We start from the raw sequence: 17,441 nt of genomic DNA on the forward strand, positions 1-17,441 counted from the left end.
TATTTTAAGAACAAAGACAGCAAAAGAATGTCATTTTGCACTTTTGAAGACATAGAAGAAGATCTAGTCACTCAAGAAAACAAGAAACAAGACACTGATGAAGAAAAGAGGATGGAAGACACTGCACATATTGCATATGAATGTAACAAAGGAAAGATTCCACAAGAAGCCAATGAGAAAGAAGATATGGTCATGGTTGCTGATAGTGCATGTACAGGACATTTGTGTAATGAAGTGGACAAGTTAACAAATGTGAGACATTATGATAGTATTGTAAAAGTTGCCAAACAAGGAGGATCAATGAAAATAGTTGCAACAGGAAACTTTGTAGGAGATAACTGTGTGCTAAAAGATGTTATGTATGTTCCTGAACTGAGCAGAAATCTGATGTCTGTAAATTCAATCACTGAAAAAGATTGTACAGTCGTATTTACTAAACATTTTGTTCAAATCTATGAAGGTGAAATACCTGTTTTGAAAGGACAAAAAGCAAGAAATTTGTTGTATGAAGTGAACATTAAATCAGGAATGCAATCACAACTGACACAAAAAGAAAAACAAGAATTCCATAAGAAACTAGGTCATCCAGGCATAAGCTGTCCTTCAAAGGTCAAGAGAATGTGTGAAGGAATTCCTAATAGTTTATGCTCAGCAGAACAATTGTGTGGAGCTTGTGCGAGAGGTAAATTAACACGAAAACCATTCTCTATTGTGAGAGAAAGAGCAACAAGACCTCTTGAAATCGTACATACCGATATCTGTGGAGAGATAGAACCCCCAACATTTAACGGATATAGGTACTACATCACAGTGTTAGATGATTTCACTCATTTCTGTGTCACCTACTTGTTAAGATATAAGTCAAAGGCTGAAACATTCATAAGAAAATATGTGTTAGAAACTGAAAGAAGTTCAATACAAAAGTGTCAAAAATAAGATGTGATACAGGTGGTGAATTGGTGTGAAGGAAAAGGAATTGTGCTAGACTGTAGTATTCCTTATAGCCCTCAGCTCAATGGGAAAGCAGAGAGACTAAATCTGACAATAATGAACAAGGCAAGAGCTATGATATTCGATAGCAAACTAAAGAAAGAGCTATGGAGAGGCAGAGCTCACAGCTACATACTTAATCAATAGAAGCCCAACTATGAATCAAAGTGCCACACCTGCAGAGAAGTGGTTTGGGAAAATACCAGATCTGTCAAGACTTCAAATTTTTGGATCAAGAGTTTTTGCTAAAAATTTAGGCTATTTGTAGAAACTAGATGTAAACAGTAATGCATACATTATTGATGGTTATGTACCAAATGGTTACAGACTCTTTGATGCAGAAAGAAGAAATATTGTTGTGTCAATAGATATTGAATTTGAGCAGAAAGTGACAAAAGAAACTCTACAGAAAAATCTTGTTATTGGTGAACTATCAAAAGCTACTAGCAATAAAGAAAATGAAATAGAAGACCATGAAGATCAAGGAGAAGAAAATCAAGAAGTAATAACATGCAATGAAGACACAAGAAACTACAACCTTACGAAAAGAACTAGTTTGAGAAAACCTGTAAAATATAATGATTATGAAACAGCTATACTTACCTATGTAGAATGTATGAGTGGTCCAGACAAAGAAAATGGGTTAAAAGCAATTGAAGAAGAAAAGAGATCTCTTCAACAGAATGAAACATGGAAGTTGGTTAGTCCAGAGAAAGCAAAAGGGGAAAAAATCTTAACAAGCAAATGGATCTTTAAAGTCAAAGATGATGGACGATATAAGGCCAGACTAGTTATCAGAGGTTGTCAACAAGAAAAGGATATAGATTTCAAGGAATTATTCAGCACAGTAGAAGATATATGTTCTTTGAGACTGTTGATTGCGCTGGCAGCAGAGAAAAATATCCATATGAGAGTGTTTGATGTCAAAACAGCATTTCTCTATGGGAAACTGGATGATCAAATTTTTATGAAGATGCCTGAAGGATACAAAGAAGCTGGAAAAATCTGTGTTTTGAAGAAAGCTGTGTATGGACTTAAACAAGCCTCATCCAGATGGAAAAAACTTCGACAGATTTCCTAAAATCAGAAGGACTAATTCAATTGAAATCAGATCAGTGTATATTTAAAGATGCAACTGAAGAAATGTACATGGTTATACATTTTGATGATAGAATCATAATAGGAAAAGACTTGCCCTGCAGTCGCACTGTTCATCTGTGTCCTCGGTGGCTCAGATGGATAGAGCGTCTGCCATGTAAGCAGGAGATCCCGGGTTCGAGTACCGGTAGGGGCACACATTTTCAACTGTCCACATCGAGGTATATCAACAACACCGGTCGGCAGCTGAGGGTTTCAGTTAGTCATCATTTATTCCAGGGAAAAGCTGCACGGTCATCAACAGTATTCTGTTCTTTCGAGAACAGTTACTGTCTTCACATATAGAGTTAAAGGCTACCCAGCCATTGACCTTCGTCTGTGCGAATGCACACAGGTTGCCCAAACTCTTACGGGAATCGCCAAAGCGCGCGCGAGTAATGAGTGGATGGGCAAATGTCTATAAGGTACATTACATATGTAGAATTGTGGACAGTTGGGAATGTGAATCTCACGGGAAGCGTGCAAGGGATAAGTCCCTGCAGTCGCGCTATTCATCTGTGTCCTCAGTGGCTCAGATGGATAGAGCGTCTGCCATGTAAGCAGGAGATCCCGGGTTCGAGTCCCGGTCGGGGCACACATTTTCAACTGTCCACATCGAAGTATATCAACAACACCTGTCGACAGCTACGACAATTTAAAACTACAATACCGACTGTTGCTTGGTCGATTCTCGTCGTTTCTTTGACCAGTACTCTTTGAGACTGGTGCCCTTTTTGATCTTTCCTGAGACAGTCTAACATAAAAAACCGCCCAGTCCACGCCACACAGCCCCTGCTACCTGTGTAGCCTTCTCCTGTGTGTAGTGGACACCTGACATATTTAGCGGAATCCAAAACCCCACCACCATATGACACAAGTCGAGGAATCTGCAGCCATCATGGTCACAGAACCGTCACTGATTCAGACCCTCCACTTGGCTCTGTACCAAAGGTCTGCAATTGGTCCTGTCGACGATACTGCAGATGGTGAGCTCTGCCTTCATCTTACTAGCAAGACTGGCAGTCTTCAGCAACTCAGATAGCCGCCGGAAACCAGAGAGAATCTCTTCCGATCCATAGCGACACATGTCATTAGTGCCAACATGAGCCACCACCTGCAGTTGGCTGCACCCTGTACCCTTCGTCGCATCCAGAAGGACCTTTTCCACATCTTAGATGACTCCTCCCAGTATGCACACGGAGTGCACATTGGCTTTCTTCCCATCCTTAGCTGTCATATCCCTAAGGCGCTCCATCACCCACCTAACACTGGAGCTCCCAATGACAAGCAATCCCACCCTCTGCACTTGTCCAGACCTCTCAGGAAGACCGACCACTGCCACAACAGGCGAGGCCGCCCTTGCTGGCTCAGAAGTACTTTCAGCAGTGGGCAGTACCTCAAACCTGTTATGGAGGCGTAAGGGTACAGCCTTGCGGCCAGCACCAACTTTCGCCTTCTGCCCAGGGATTTGCGACCCTGCCACAGTTCGCCAATCACTGTCAGGCAAGTGACGACCGGCAGGGACTTCCGAATCCGAGGGCGCAGCGAACCCAGGCGATGCTACAAGTTCCAGAGACGCCAAATCGCTCACCTAGGGTGTCCCAAAGTCACCACGCCCAGGGCAACAGCCTGGAGCCTGTCGACCATGGCCAACACAGCTTCCAGCTGTTTACGGACAGTGGCCAATTATCCCTGAATCCATACACAACAGGCGCAGTCCTTATCCATCCCTAACAATTTTTTTCCTCTCTTTTATCTCACAAGCCGTTCAAAACAAACAGATGACTGACGACAACGCCAATTTACACTATATGGGTACTAAAACTCTCAAATACTATAATACGCCCGAAATTTGTGAATTAAACTATGCAAGTACCCAAAACCACGCAAAGAAATTAAGAATTAAACTATAAAACAAAAAAGTGAGTTAAGAGTGCGACTTTCTGCTGGCTGCTGCTTATCCAACGGAGGCAGGGAGCAAGTACATCCACTTCTTATCATAAATGAAAACTGTAAGTCCACATGTACATGCAGCAGAATGGTCGACTGGCCAAGAGCCTTACATGGGCACTGATGCATTTCAAAAACGCCAGAAGTAAATAATTTTATTTTTAAATTGCAGGTTGTCGTTTAAAATTGGATCCTTATTGTTAAAAGTGCGTTTAAAAATTTTGAAGTACTTTCAATAAATTCAACCTACATCCTTTCTCATCTCTGTATGTCCATCTTTTCAAAGATGGTTGAGGCACTCAGCTGTTCGGTACAGGATGTTAAATCAAAGACCTTTCAGATGTCTAATTTCCTAAGTGATATTTTACTTGGCTACCAGTTTCTGTGGTGTCACCGCCAGACACCACACTTGCTAGGTGGTAGATTAAATCGGCCACAGTCCATTTAATACATGTCGGACCCGCGTGTCGCCACTGTGTGATCGCAGACCTAGCGCCACCACAAGGCAGGTCTCGCGATACGAACAAGCACTCGTCCCAGTTGTACGGACGACCTAGCTAGCGACTAGATGTACGAAGCCTTTCTCTCTCATTAGCCGAGAGACAGAATAGCCTTCAGCTAAGTTAATGGCTACGAACTAGCAAGGCGCCATTAGCCTTACAGTGATTGTAATTAAAGTCTCCTGTGTATCGTCAAGAGCGATGTACCACAATGATTGATTAAAGATAAGTATTAATCCAGCTACGTACTTTTCTTCATAGCATTAATTACGTAGCCTGTTCCAGTACTTCACGCCCGTCTGCGTTAGTCTAGCGTGCATTTTCAGCCATCTCGATCTACAAGGTGTTGGCCCAGCTGCCGACACATCAGTTTCGGTGATTTACTACGCCATATTCAGGTCCCCTGACCAACGTGTAGGAAGATTCCAACCTCGTTTGCTGTCAAAATAGGTCCAAGCATTCAAATAACGGCATCTGCAGATTTCTGACTGATCACCTCAACCATCATCCGTTGGCAGATGAACTGTCCACTCGTAGACAGTCCGCATAGTGTTCATCACAAGTTAGCCCGTTTCTTGCTCGCAAAGTTTAAAGAATCTTATGTTTGTGAGAAACGCTTTTCGGTGAAAAATTCTGAAGACTTGATCAGTGGATTAGCTAATACTAAATGCACTCCTCAGACAAAATTAGTTTCCTTACATGTAGTTAGCTTATACACTAATGACTCAGTAGACACAACTCTGGAATCAGTAGAGAAGAAATTGCTAACCCACAAGAAATTACAGAACTCATGGTTCTGCTTAGGATCGCTCTCAAATATAACTATTTCAACATTGACAATAAATTGTACACAAAGCCCTTTGCTTTAGCCATGGCTAGTCCCTAGCACAGATTTTCTTAAATTCTTTCGAAGTGAAGTGCTGTATTTTAAAGGAAATGCCGCAATACTGAATAACATTAGATTCTATGCACTGTTTGTCGATGTCATAGTCATCATTTTGAAGGTACAAACGATGAATTAGATCAACTATTTCTCGAATTCAATCACGAACAAAATTGTATTTACCAAAGAACAGGAAAACAGTAGCAGAGAACTGAATTACCTTTATCATACATTACGAGTACATGATGACAAAACAGACTTCAATATCTACAAGAAAACTTTTTCTGATAATATTATTACATCTGACTCAGCACATTCCCAAGGCCATAAACTGGCCATCTCCCATTGTAGTTTCCATCGAGCATTGATTACTTCATTAACACCTGAAAGCTTGTGAGATGAGATGAAATTAATTAAATCGACAGCCACCAATAACAGCTACAATCCCTCTGTAGTTGATAGCATTTTGGATGAACAAACCTCTAAAAACCGTTCCACATAAGGTGATAGTAAATGGCAAGATGTGAATGGGAAAAATACTTTATCTCGTTTCTAGGTAATATTTCGTATAAAATTAGACGACTTCTTTCTAAGAAATATAGCTGCAATGTGCCTTTTTCAACTAGTAACACTGTGAGAGGAAAGATAACACAACTTAGAATGTAAAGAAGATTCCTTTCCACAATTGGCTGTTTATAAGATAACATGTAACGAATGCTCACGTTTTTATATTGGTCAGATGGGGAGGAAAATTAAAAATAGGTGTTACGACCATTTACTGGTCAAAGGAGGTATTAACATTCATGGCTCCACATGCACTGAACATCTCGTTCAAATTGGATATTCCGCTAGTAATTTGGAAGATTGGGTTATTTTGCATAGAGAGGAGAAGGGGTATAGGTTGGATTTATCGGAAGAACGTCAAAATTTTTAAACACTGTTTCAATAATAGGGACTCAATTTCGAACAATTAACTCCAACCGAAAAATAAAAATTTCTTCAATGGTTTTTGTCCTGTGTTCGAATTAACATAGTTATTACATCAGGTTACTACACTGTTTGCTGTATTCCAAACTCTTCATAAGCGTTCCCAATAAAATGTTGTATATGTCTCTAAAATCATGGCATTTTGCATGTGATTTTTATAAGAATAGTTGTCCCATTGAAACAATTTTTGATGCTTGCTGTCATTCACTGTCTCTAGAATTTGTGATATAAAAATTTTTCAGCATGTAAAATGTAATTTGTGACTTATTTTAATAATTAATAACTTCTGGCCTTTTCGAAATGTATCAGTGCCCATTTCAGGCTCTTGGTCAGTCGGCCCCTCTGCTGTGTTTTGCACATGGCCATTCAGCTTGCATTTATGATAACACGTGAATGTACTTTTATTGCATATTGTCATAACCTCCACTGTATGTATGTTATGTGTTTATAAGACCCTAATTTTTCGGATGTTGCATTTATTTGTATATACTTATTTGTAGGTAATAAGGCTTCTAAATAAGACCCATTTATATGTATTGAAACCGCAGTGAAGCGCTCTTGACTACTACCTTCCACAACTGGTGGTTGTTTTTATTTCATATACTACATTTGCTCATTTGCCATGCTTAATATTCTAAAGACACTGTTCACCAAGTATTTTTCGTGCGATACTGACAGTCATAACAAACCACACCAGAGTAAGGAGCATTTTATTTCTTATTATTTTACACTACAGTGGCACTCTATAGTGTGGGGCTTCGATAAAAAAAAAACATTATTGGACGTATGTGTTTGTAGATGGATGCAGCCTCTACAAGTTGTTAATGCAATTGTGTTTTGCATTTTCATGTATTTGAAAAAACGATTTGACGATCAAGCAAGCGCTTGAGGTACTCAGTACATTGAATGATACATGAAGTAAACTCAGTTGTAAAAGCCACATGACAATAATAATGTGCATAATCTACTCAAAGTAAGGACCTACGTGCATGTACTGTGAAATTTCAGGATGTGTAGCTTTGGGCGTGTGGTGCATACATCATTGATTTCTAAATAGACAATTTTAACTGGCAGTAACGGTTCATGCAAGAAAGCGCTAACTGTTGCATGCAATACAGTCTGCTTGCAGCCAGACTATTTCTGCGTATATTTGTGTTCAGTGTTAAGTTCTTTTATATATATTATGTTATTTATGTATCCCACATGTGCAGCGCTATCTTATTAGAGAAAAATTGTTACGCCAAAACATAAGGATAAAACTGACATTGAGGAGATACTTGATGCACAGTCACATGATAGTGTTCATGACGCAGATAGTCAAAGTATGATCGAAATGATAACTGATGAATTCCCTTTTTGGGAAATGGCAAGCCACAACGAAAGCAGAAGCACTTCCGACCCTGCAAAGGGTCAGCTGAGAGAGAAAACATACTCACTTCGTCTTATAGCGGGACTGTTGTGAATGTTACAATACAGGGAGCAGCGACAGCTGATCTCCCACAACCATTAAAACCTGAAGGTGATTTTCTTTCTGTGATACTCCAGAAACAGGAATTGTTAGAAAAGGAAAGACAGGAAAAGCAAGCGATTTTAGAGAGAGAAAGAGAGGAGAGACAAGTTATGAGGAAAAAGTAACTACTTGTCGCGTCTGAGAGTGAAAGGACAGCAAGCAGGCGCTTCTAGAAACGGAAAAAGATGAAAAGTTAGCACGATTAGGAAAGGAAAGATATGCCGAACAAGCACTTAGGGCTTAGAGGGATTTGGTTAGACAAGTAAATGAAGTTATAACCGAGCAAGACGGAAGTCAGTCGCGAGACTGAACGAGACATTGGACCCTCGTGATAAAGCTATAAAAGAGCACATTAACGAGGACTTAACGAGTATTCGAAAGAAAGTAAATACACTCCAAACAAAGTGTAAGGACTACCACAAGCGGTAGAACAGCTGAGTGCGGATGTATCTAACATGCATCTAGCACAAAACACACTAGAAAAACTGGTAAAAATGTAACCAAATCGGTAGATCAAATCGCTACAGATGTGCTGCAAACCATAAAAGAAGAGATGGGACCAGAAATAGAAAATTTTACTTTGGGAGCTACCTTTCGCAAGGAGGAGACCTGCCAAGGTTTGCAGACTGAACTGGCAAGCATACAAGACATTATTCAGTCCATATTCCGTATGTGGCTACGAAATAGGCAAGGTGTGGTTGTGGTAACTGGAAAACAAGTAAACAGAGACACAAAGATAGGACGTGAACATGTGTCTCCTTTTTAACACAGTGTGTGGTTACACCCTTAGTTCAACCAGCATTCGAAACCATGTTTAGAGCAGATACAAGACAATATAGCCCTGTAGTTGCACAAACAAGTAGTAGTGTAACTTTGGTGAACCTGGTGTACCAAACTTAACCAATTTAATGCAGGAGGCAAGCCTGATAAAACATAGACCGCTTGAGACTATCAGAGAGGTTAATAAACTGTACATCCTTTTGTTTTCACAAAGAACTTTAGGAGCGTTTTGCTATGTTGTGGACAGAATCATAAAATATTCAGTTTGTGATGCCCCACATTACCTGAGATGCCTCACTTTCGTCTCGTCAAGTTGCAGAAAATTGCAATACATTTGAAGACTTTGAAAGTGATTTCTTAGGACGTTTCCGGTCAACCTGTGTATAGGAGATACAGTGAAAACTTGTGTACAGCCCAGACGCGTATAACCAAAAATAGGTCAAAGTAAGAAAGTATTTAAAAAAATATATTAATATGTTGAGGTACTGGGAGAACCTACTTCCCATATGGATGTGCTCAGGATACTAAGAGCACATTTAGCCATACCAGTTAGGGAGAAGATAGCCCATGCACCGGATGCGGACTTGGAACACTTATTGTCAGTCATCGATTCTGTGGATCTAATCCATAAAAATGCAAAGATATCGAGTGATAACAATGCATCGAACAGCTTTAACAGAAAGAATAACTGGAATCATAATAACCATCATACTGGTGAGAATCAAATGAACATTGATTTCAGATATAGCAATGACTATTGTAATCAAGATTCCCATAATAGTCCTAATAATAACGATAGGTTGCAATTCAGTATCGACAGCTGCAATAAGAATAACAGCAATTACTGGAACGGTAATACGAACTTTAGCCGAAAACGAAGGAATGATAATGTTTTTAATTCGACCTCTAACAAAAATATGGGAACCTGAAATGGTTTTTGACAGAATCAGGAACCTAGTGGATCAAATACAAATCTAGGACCACAGTCACAACAAAAACAGAACATACCTAACAAACCAAATGCCTGTGATTCTCATGCCTGACGTTAGTTGCCAGCTACATTGGTCCTTTTCACAACAGAATATACAACCGAATCAACCACACATGCATAGTGCATTGTGGAGGTAACTGATAGTGATCAGGCTACACCTTCACAAACATCATACTATGCGTGGCCACTGTAACCCTTCAGCATATGGTTGTGGCACAGAGTTGTGGCTCACAATATAACGATTTTTAAATATTTTAGGGTATAACAGGGGGTGTGACCCCAGGCAAGAACTGTCAGAGGAACCCCATACTTGCCAAAGGGTTAGCATTGAAGTGGTTCAAGCTGCAATAAATGGCAATATTAATAATATTAATGTGCAATTGGTGATTGACACAGGAGCGCCAGTTTCTGTGGTGGATAGCGAATTCTTCAAACTGGTTAATCAGGTCAGAAAGTTACCTACATTTCCTGTGCAGAACTGTCAGGTGGTATAGGAGCTATCAGTGCGAGAAGTCAATTAATTAAGCACCAGGTGCAGGCCAACATAATAAGGAGCCTACAGATGCACTTTTCTGCTTGCAAATAATTTGTCAGTGCCTGTCATCGTGGGCTTGAAATTTTTGTCTGAAAGGGGTGCAAGGATCAATCTCTCATGTGGACTTTGTTGGCTAATAAACAAATGGGAAAAGAGAGCACTGGAAATTGGTTAAGACTATTGGTCTTATAATATATAAATATATACAATTTACCAGACAAACTTCTTTGTTAATAAGCAATAACCATGCTAAGTAGGGTTACTGAAACGTAAAAATTGACAGAAACAAGGAGTCACAGACCATTACCAGACTAAAGAGGCGAAAGTAGTTGAATCAGACTACTTGACTTTCTGAGTTGCCGAATGACTATTGAAGGATATTCTTAGAAAAATCAGGTGTTATTCGAGGGTACACCCACCATATGCAACTGTATGTGCACCAGACATATTGCCATGCTGCCTATACTGTGCCATGGATGAAGAAGGAAGACGCAAAGAAGGAGATGGGAATTACTTAATCAAATTCCCACCATAGAGCAGTCCATTGTTGGCCACTGCCTAGTGTTAGATACCCAGGATATAAATAAAGGAATTATACCAGTGTGGACAAGTTCTATGGTACACAATATCTAACCACAATTGACATGCACTCGCTCTATTGGCAGATTGAGTTGTCAGAGTTGACTAGGAAATATACAGCTTTCATACTTGTGGGTAGAAGTTACCAGGATACTACCTTTTGGTCTGAGTGGGAGAGTTTTTGTTACTGCACTCGATGTGGTGTTAGGACCTGAATTCTTAGACTGAGTCACGGTATATGTGGACAACTTACTTGTCGCCACAAGTACTTGGCAGGAATATTTACAGCTTGTGAAAAGAGTGTTAAGCAAGTTCGTGAATGCGTGTGTGATGGATAACCTGAAAAAGTCCAAATCTGGATGCAGCGAAATCAAGTTTCTGGGACAGATCATTTCACTTAGTGGAATAGGATCAGAACCAGGAAAGATGGATGCAATAAAGAACTTCCCCTAACCCAGAACCAAAAGACAGTTAAAAGCGTTAATGGGATTAGCTTCTTTCTTCAAGTGTTTTGTACCAGGACAGTTATTGAATAGTGATGCTTTACTGAACTTGCTAAAAATGAATGTACATTGTTAATGGTCCAATGTATGGAAAAGCAGCATTTGACAAAATCAAGCAGGCATCAGTGATTTCAGAAATAGTAAAACATCCAGATATGACAACCTGTGGATTGGGGCATGCCTATTCCAAATAGAGGAATCGTCAGATAAAACTGAGATAAAGGTAATTGGTTTTGCAAGCCAAGTGTTGAAGGGATGCAAAACAGCACAGTCCGTTACATAACTTGAGGCTCTCCCAGTAATGTGGGCTTTAAAGAAGTACTACTATCAAGTGCACAACAAGCATGTGAAAGTCTTTTGTGCTCTTCAGTCATTAAGATTCTTGCTATCATGTAAGCTGTTACATACCAGACTGTCTCGTTGGACATTATTATTACAGGAATACGATTTGTAATAACGATATCAGTTGAAACGATAATATAGTTGCAGATATATCGTCTAGGCTCCCACAGGGACTTCCTGGATTCACTGATATGGTGAGAATACACAAACGAATACACAAACTAAGGTGTTTATGCCCTCCTATATATCTGAAAAAAATTATTGCCTAAAACAATTACGTGAATAGAAAAAGAAAGTTTTCTCAAGTAAATAGTATTTGTAAGGATTCTTCCTTTCTTTCAGTAGTTAGTATTTATTCCATGTATATGTTACTTTCAACTACAAAGAACAAGGGCATGAATGGATGTATGTAATGCGAATTTATGTGATTTTTCTCATGAAATATTAAGGAGTGTCCTCTTGAGAATATGCACTACCTTAAGAAGAATCATGCACGAGACTGGACAGCATCTTGGTGGAAGGATAAAAAAACCTAAATAGCATGTTCTTTTAGTGATTAGCGTTATTCCTATAGAAATATTCATTTTGTGTATAACTTATTTCTTGATGTGCAGAACGCAAAGTTATATTTATTTATCAAAATATGTCATGAAAGTTAATGATTAGGTACAAGACAACGTATAAGTTATGCTTAAATGAGTGCAGCGTAGACTTCCTGGAGCTTGTTCAAGGTCATAACCGAACTCAACTTAGAAATATTGAGACGTATTTGGTCCAATTGCTTTTTTGGGTTGTTGTTGTACATTGCAAGGTCGCGATTTATCCTTACTTGCGAGTTTGTTTCTCAGTGTGAAGAACAGAAGTGCTTGTATACAGATCCTTGTTTTATGCAGAAAGGAGCAAAGAACTAAAGTCAGTGAGTGAATCCACGTTGAATGCTACAGCAAATGTGCACCATACTCAGCATTATGAGATCTGGAATAATCAGTTGGACCAATACTCAGTAAAGGATGCTATTTATTTGCAAAAAGACAATTTGTAAGCAAACCTTATGTACAAACGCATCAAATTGTCTAAATCTAATAAGATGTTTTTTTTTTTTTTTTTTTGTATCCCGCCTGGTAGGCAGCATGTGAGTGTGCTCCTGTAAACTGAAGCGTAGGCCGAATGTAGGAAGCGGTTAGGAGCGGGTGAGGTAAGAATTTCGGTACTGCAGTGTGAATTTAAATCACCTTTACGATAGGAAGAATTAGAATTACTTTAGGCTTACGTAACTTTGGCTGAGATGAACACATAGGTGCGAAGCCGTAGAGGTATCAACGCTAAAAGCTACTAGTAGCGTGACAAACTACCATTGAAGTAACTGAAGTAACAAAGTCTGTAATGACTAACCCCCTATGAAGTAAAAGCTAAGTTGCTTGGTTGTCGACTCGGAATCAAATGGGATGAATCTTGAGCGGCGCTCGTAGAGCTGCACAGTGCCAGCTAGAGGGCGCTGTCGTCTGTGTCGGTGTCGTATTGCCAACCTATGAACTTGCATCTACGTCGTGGCATCTTAGCTATCGATACCACAGTATTCAAAGTAAATGAGTAAAAGAATGATACTGACTGGAAGACAGTATGAACGAAAAGTATGATATAGAAATAACACTTACATGATTTTTGTGTGAACCACATACTCTATACAAACTCTGTGTGTGAGTGAAAACATGTAAGTGAATTTGTGAGAGGTTCTAGTGATGTTACTAGTAGTTATGGACTCTCTGCGAGTGAAACATAACTTTTATATTGAACAGAAAGACGTCTACATAATATCCGTTTAAATAAATAATAGGATATTTCAGGCAGATCTGAGAGATGAGCAATTGCATGTGAAAAAGAATATGCGATGTCAGAAATATTGGGACAGACTATGTCCGAACGGAGCTCAACGGTTGACATTCCGAATGGTCTGTTGGAAACAGCAAGCACCACAGAAGCCGACAAAGTAAAAGTAAATAAACAGACAGGCATGTGTACCTCCATGAACAATGGTTTACGTCAAAAATAGTGGTGCAGAAGTGTCGAGACTATGATTAGCTCAAAATGAATAGCAAAATGCCAAATAGAAGCTGGGCTGTACAGTTCTTAGGGGAGCACACACATAAACAGTGATACTATAAAACATGTGTGAAAGTAATGAGAATGACAAATATTAACTACTTCTCTACAAGTTTTATTAAGTGAGTATTTTGTGAGCTGATGTTATCCTTATCTTTTCATGACCACTCAGCGAGGCGAGATGTCTCAGAGGGATCCGACCTGAACTTCACAGCTGGGAGATCTATGCAAGTTTCAACCCTCCCATCTTGCAGCTGATTCACTGACTGGAACGGCAGACAATATGTATCGGCGAGCAAACAACCTGCAGGAAAAAAACATTTGTAACGTTTAGAGTTCGAAAAACAGAATTAAACCATGAACGCAACACGGATTTTGTGACTGCTCGGACTGTCGACGCAGCATCTAATTTCCCAGATGCTTTCCTCCGATAGTTAATTACATTTATTCCTATTGATCCGACTTCCTCCCTCATCCTGATGTACTTTAGAGTTTTGTTTTCCACACCTCCCCGTGCCACATGAACTTTTGATCCTCGACCTAAAACATCTCCCCTTCCTCTGTCTTCACTTATCGCAACATACACACACTCCCATACCTCATCGTTTATTTTCACCCACGTTTCGTTACGTTTTTTAACGTATTTGTGCGTAGTTTTACGTGGATGCACGCGGTTTCACGAATTTTTGTGTATTTTTATGTATCTGTGCGTGTTTTTGCGCATCTATGCGTGTTTCTGCGTGTCGTTGCTTATTCTTTACGCATCTCTAAGCGTCTTTTCGCGTAGCCAGCTCTTCTCACAATCATCAACACCTATTTTGGCCATTTCTGAGTCATTCCCTTTTCCTTTGCACCACATCCTGTTTCACAAATGCTGCCTAATCCATGGAATCCCCCCAAACGACCTAACTGTAAAGATTCTTTTCGCTGAATCCCAGCCCTCGTTTCACAATGACCTACACCTTTCCAGTTTCCACCAATCCATTGTCCTCACAAACCTTGCACTGCAAAAACGTATCTCCATGGCACAGGCATCCCAGAACCGCCCTACTCCCTCCACAAGGTACTAAAACTCTGTAACCCTTACTCCATGCATCACATCTACGAAATTGAATTCCTGGCTCTCCAGCATGTGGAGGAGCATTCCAGAAACTTCTTTATATATTATCCAACCTGCTGACATCCTACTGCTGCCACAGGGCACCACAATCCAACCTGTGTCATACCCACTGTGTACCTCCTCGTCCCTCCCTGCCTACCTGACTTTTTCAACTTGACACATTCCCCAAAACTATTGATCAACCCTCCACAAAATACAAAGCCAAAACATTCCAGTAACATTGTTGTTAACCTTTCCACCAAAACCCTCAGCTCCACAGATGTTTCAGTCCTATCCAAAGGCCTCAAATTTAACCCTACACCCATATTCAATCATGCTGGACTTGTCAGAGACCTACTCTCTTTCTCCCGCCTCCTGCAATGGAAGCACTTCTTTGCCGCCAATCTCTCCAACCTAATTCCAACATTTAACCCTGCCTCTTCCATTTCATACCGCCATCCAACTGTGATCCTCGCCCCCTCCCATCTAACAACTTACTAGTCACCTTCCAGGCATTCTTCCCTCCAACTTAGCCTCACCATCCTTCCCCAGATTCCTTCCCCAGTAGAAGAAAGAACACCCATATACCACCTCAAAACAAATTCTGACGTATTCATCTTATCTGCAGACAGAGGTTCCTTCACTGTTGTGGTGAATCACAGTGACTACCTGGCAGAAGACCTCTGCCAATCGTCTGACTCCTCCATCTATGAAACTTGCCAGAGTGATCCCATCCCTGAAGTCCAACAAGAACTCCAGTCCCTGCTTAAAGCATTAGGCCCTTCCCAAAACATCTCCCCTGAATCCATTTCCCTTCTCACCCCTATGACAACCCACACACCCACCTTCTACAGCCTCCCAAAAATCCACAAACCCAACAGTCCTGGATGCCCCATTGAGGATGGTTCTTCTGCACTCACTGAAAGAGTTTTTGGGCTCATTGACCAACACCTACAACCAATTGCCCTTGATCTAGCCCCTCACATCAAAGACACCAACAACTTTCTTCACTGATTCTCCACCATCCCCACCCCTTTACCTTCTGGATCCCTACTTGTCACTGTTGATGCAACATACACCAATATCCCTCATGCCCATGGTCTTACTTCTATTGAACACTACCTTTTCAAACGTCCTTCAGACTCCAGATGAGCTATATCATTCATCATACACCTTACTAAGTTTATCTGAACCTACAATTACTTCTCATTTGAAGGGATGGTATATAAACAAATCCACAGCACAGCCATGGGCACCCACATGGCACCCTCCAATGCCAACATTTTTATGGGCCTTTTGTAGGAAACCTTCCTAACCTCCCAAAACACCAAATCCCTTCTCTGCTTCAGGTTCATTGATGATCTCTTCATGATCTGGACCCAGGGCCAAGACTCCTTCACAACCTCAACACCTTCTCTCCCATTCGCTTCACATGGTCCTCCTAAACCCAGCGTGCCACCTTCCTTAATGTTGACATCTTCTTCTCTGATAGCTCCATCTGCACCTCTGTCCACATTAAACCAACTAACCAGCAACAGTACCTGCATTTTGACAACTATAATCCCTTTCATACAAAAAAAAAATCCCCCATATAGCCTGGCTACTAAGGGAGAGCGTATCTGCAGTGATGAAAACTCCTTTGCTCAGTGTGCTGTGGCTCTCGTCAAGCCCTTCATAGACAGTCACTATCCCCCAGACCTAGCTTGCAAATAGATCTCTTCTGCCATTTTCCCTCACAACCCCAATCCTCCAACCATTCCCAAAAACCAGCCACAAAGGAATTTCTCCTTCATAAACCAATACCAGCCTGGACTTGAACAACTGAACCACATCATTCGTCAGTGGTTTGCTTACTTATCATCGTGCCCTGAAATGAAGGACATCTTACCCGAGATACTTCCCACCACTCCTAAAGTGCTGTCCCAATACCCAATCTCCACAACATCCTGGTCTATACCTATGCCATTCCCAATCCCAAACCCTTGGCACTAGGATCATATCCCTGTGGAAGACCCAGATGCAAAATCTGCTCAATCGCCCTTCCAATCACTTCATATTCCAGTCATGTCACAGGTTTATCCTACCCCATCAGGAGCTGGGCCACCTGTGAAAGCAGCCATGTCATTTATCAGCTCTGGTGCAATCATTGCACAGATTTTTATATTGGTATGACTAGCAACCAGCCGTCCACCAAGATGAACGGCCACCGCCAGACAGTGGCCAAGAGTAATGTAGACCACCCTGTGACACAACTTTCAGCTGAAATTTGCAGCCCTCTGCCATTGAATCCAACTGTCTTTCCCTGCTCCTCTCATTTTTTGTTCCCTTTTTCCCCAGCTTGCGGTCGTGTGTGCTTGAGGTGTTCGTGCTTGTGTGTGTATGTGTATATGAATGTTGTGTGTATGTGTCTCTCTTTGCTGACGAAGGCTGTGGCTGAAAGCTTCATGTGAGTGTATTTTAATCATGCCCATCAGCAACGTGATGTGTCTTCTTTATGGTAAGTAGCAAGCTATCTTTTCCTACATTGTTGATATTCATACCTGGAGTTTCCATTG

The sequence above is a fragment of the Schistocerca piceifrons genome, chromosome 8 (assembly GCF_021461385.2).
Source record: "Schistocerca piceifrons isolate TAMUIC-IGC-003096 chromosome 8, iqSchPice1.1, whole genome shotgun sequence".
In the NCBI taxonomy this organism is placed as follows: domain Eukaryota; kingdom Metazoa; phylum Arthropoda; class Insecta; order Orthoptera; family Acrididae; genus Schistocerca; species Schistocerca piceifrons.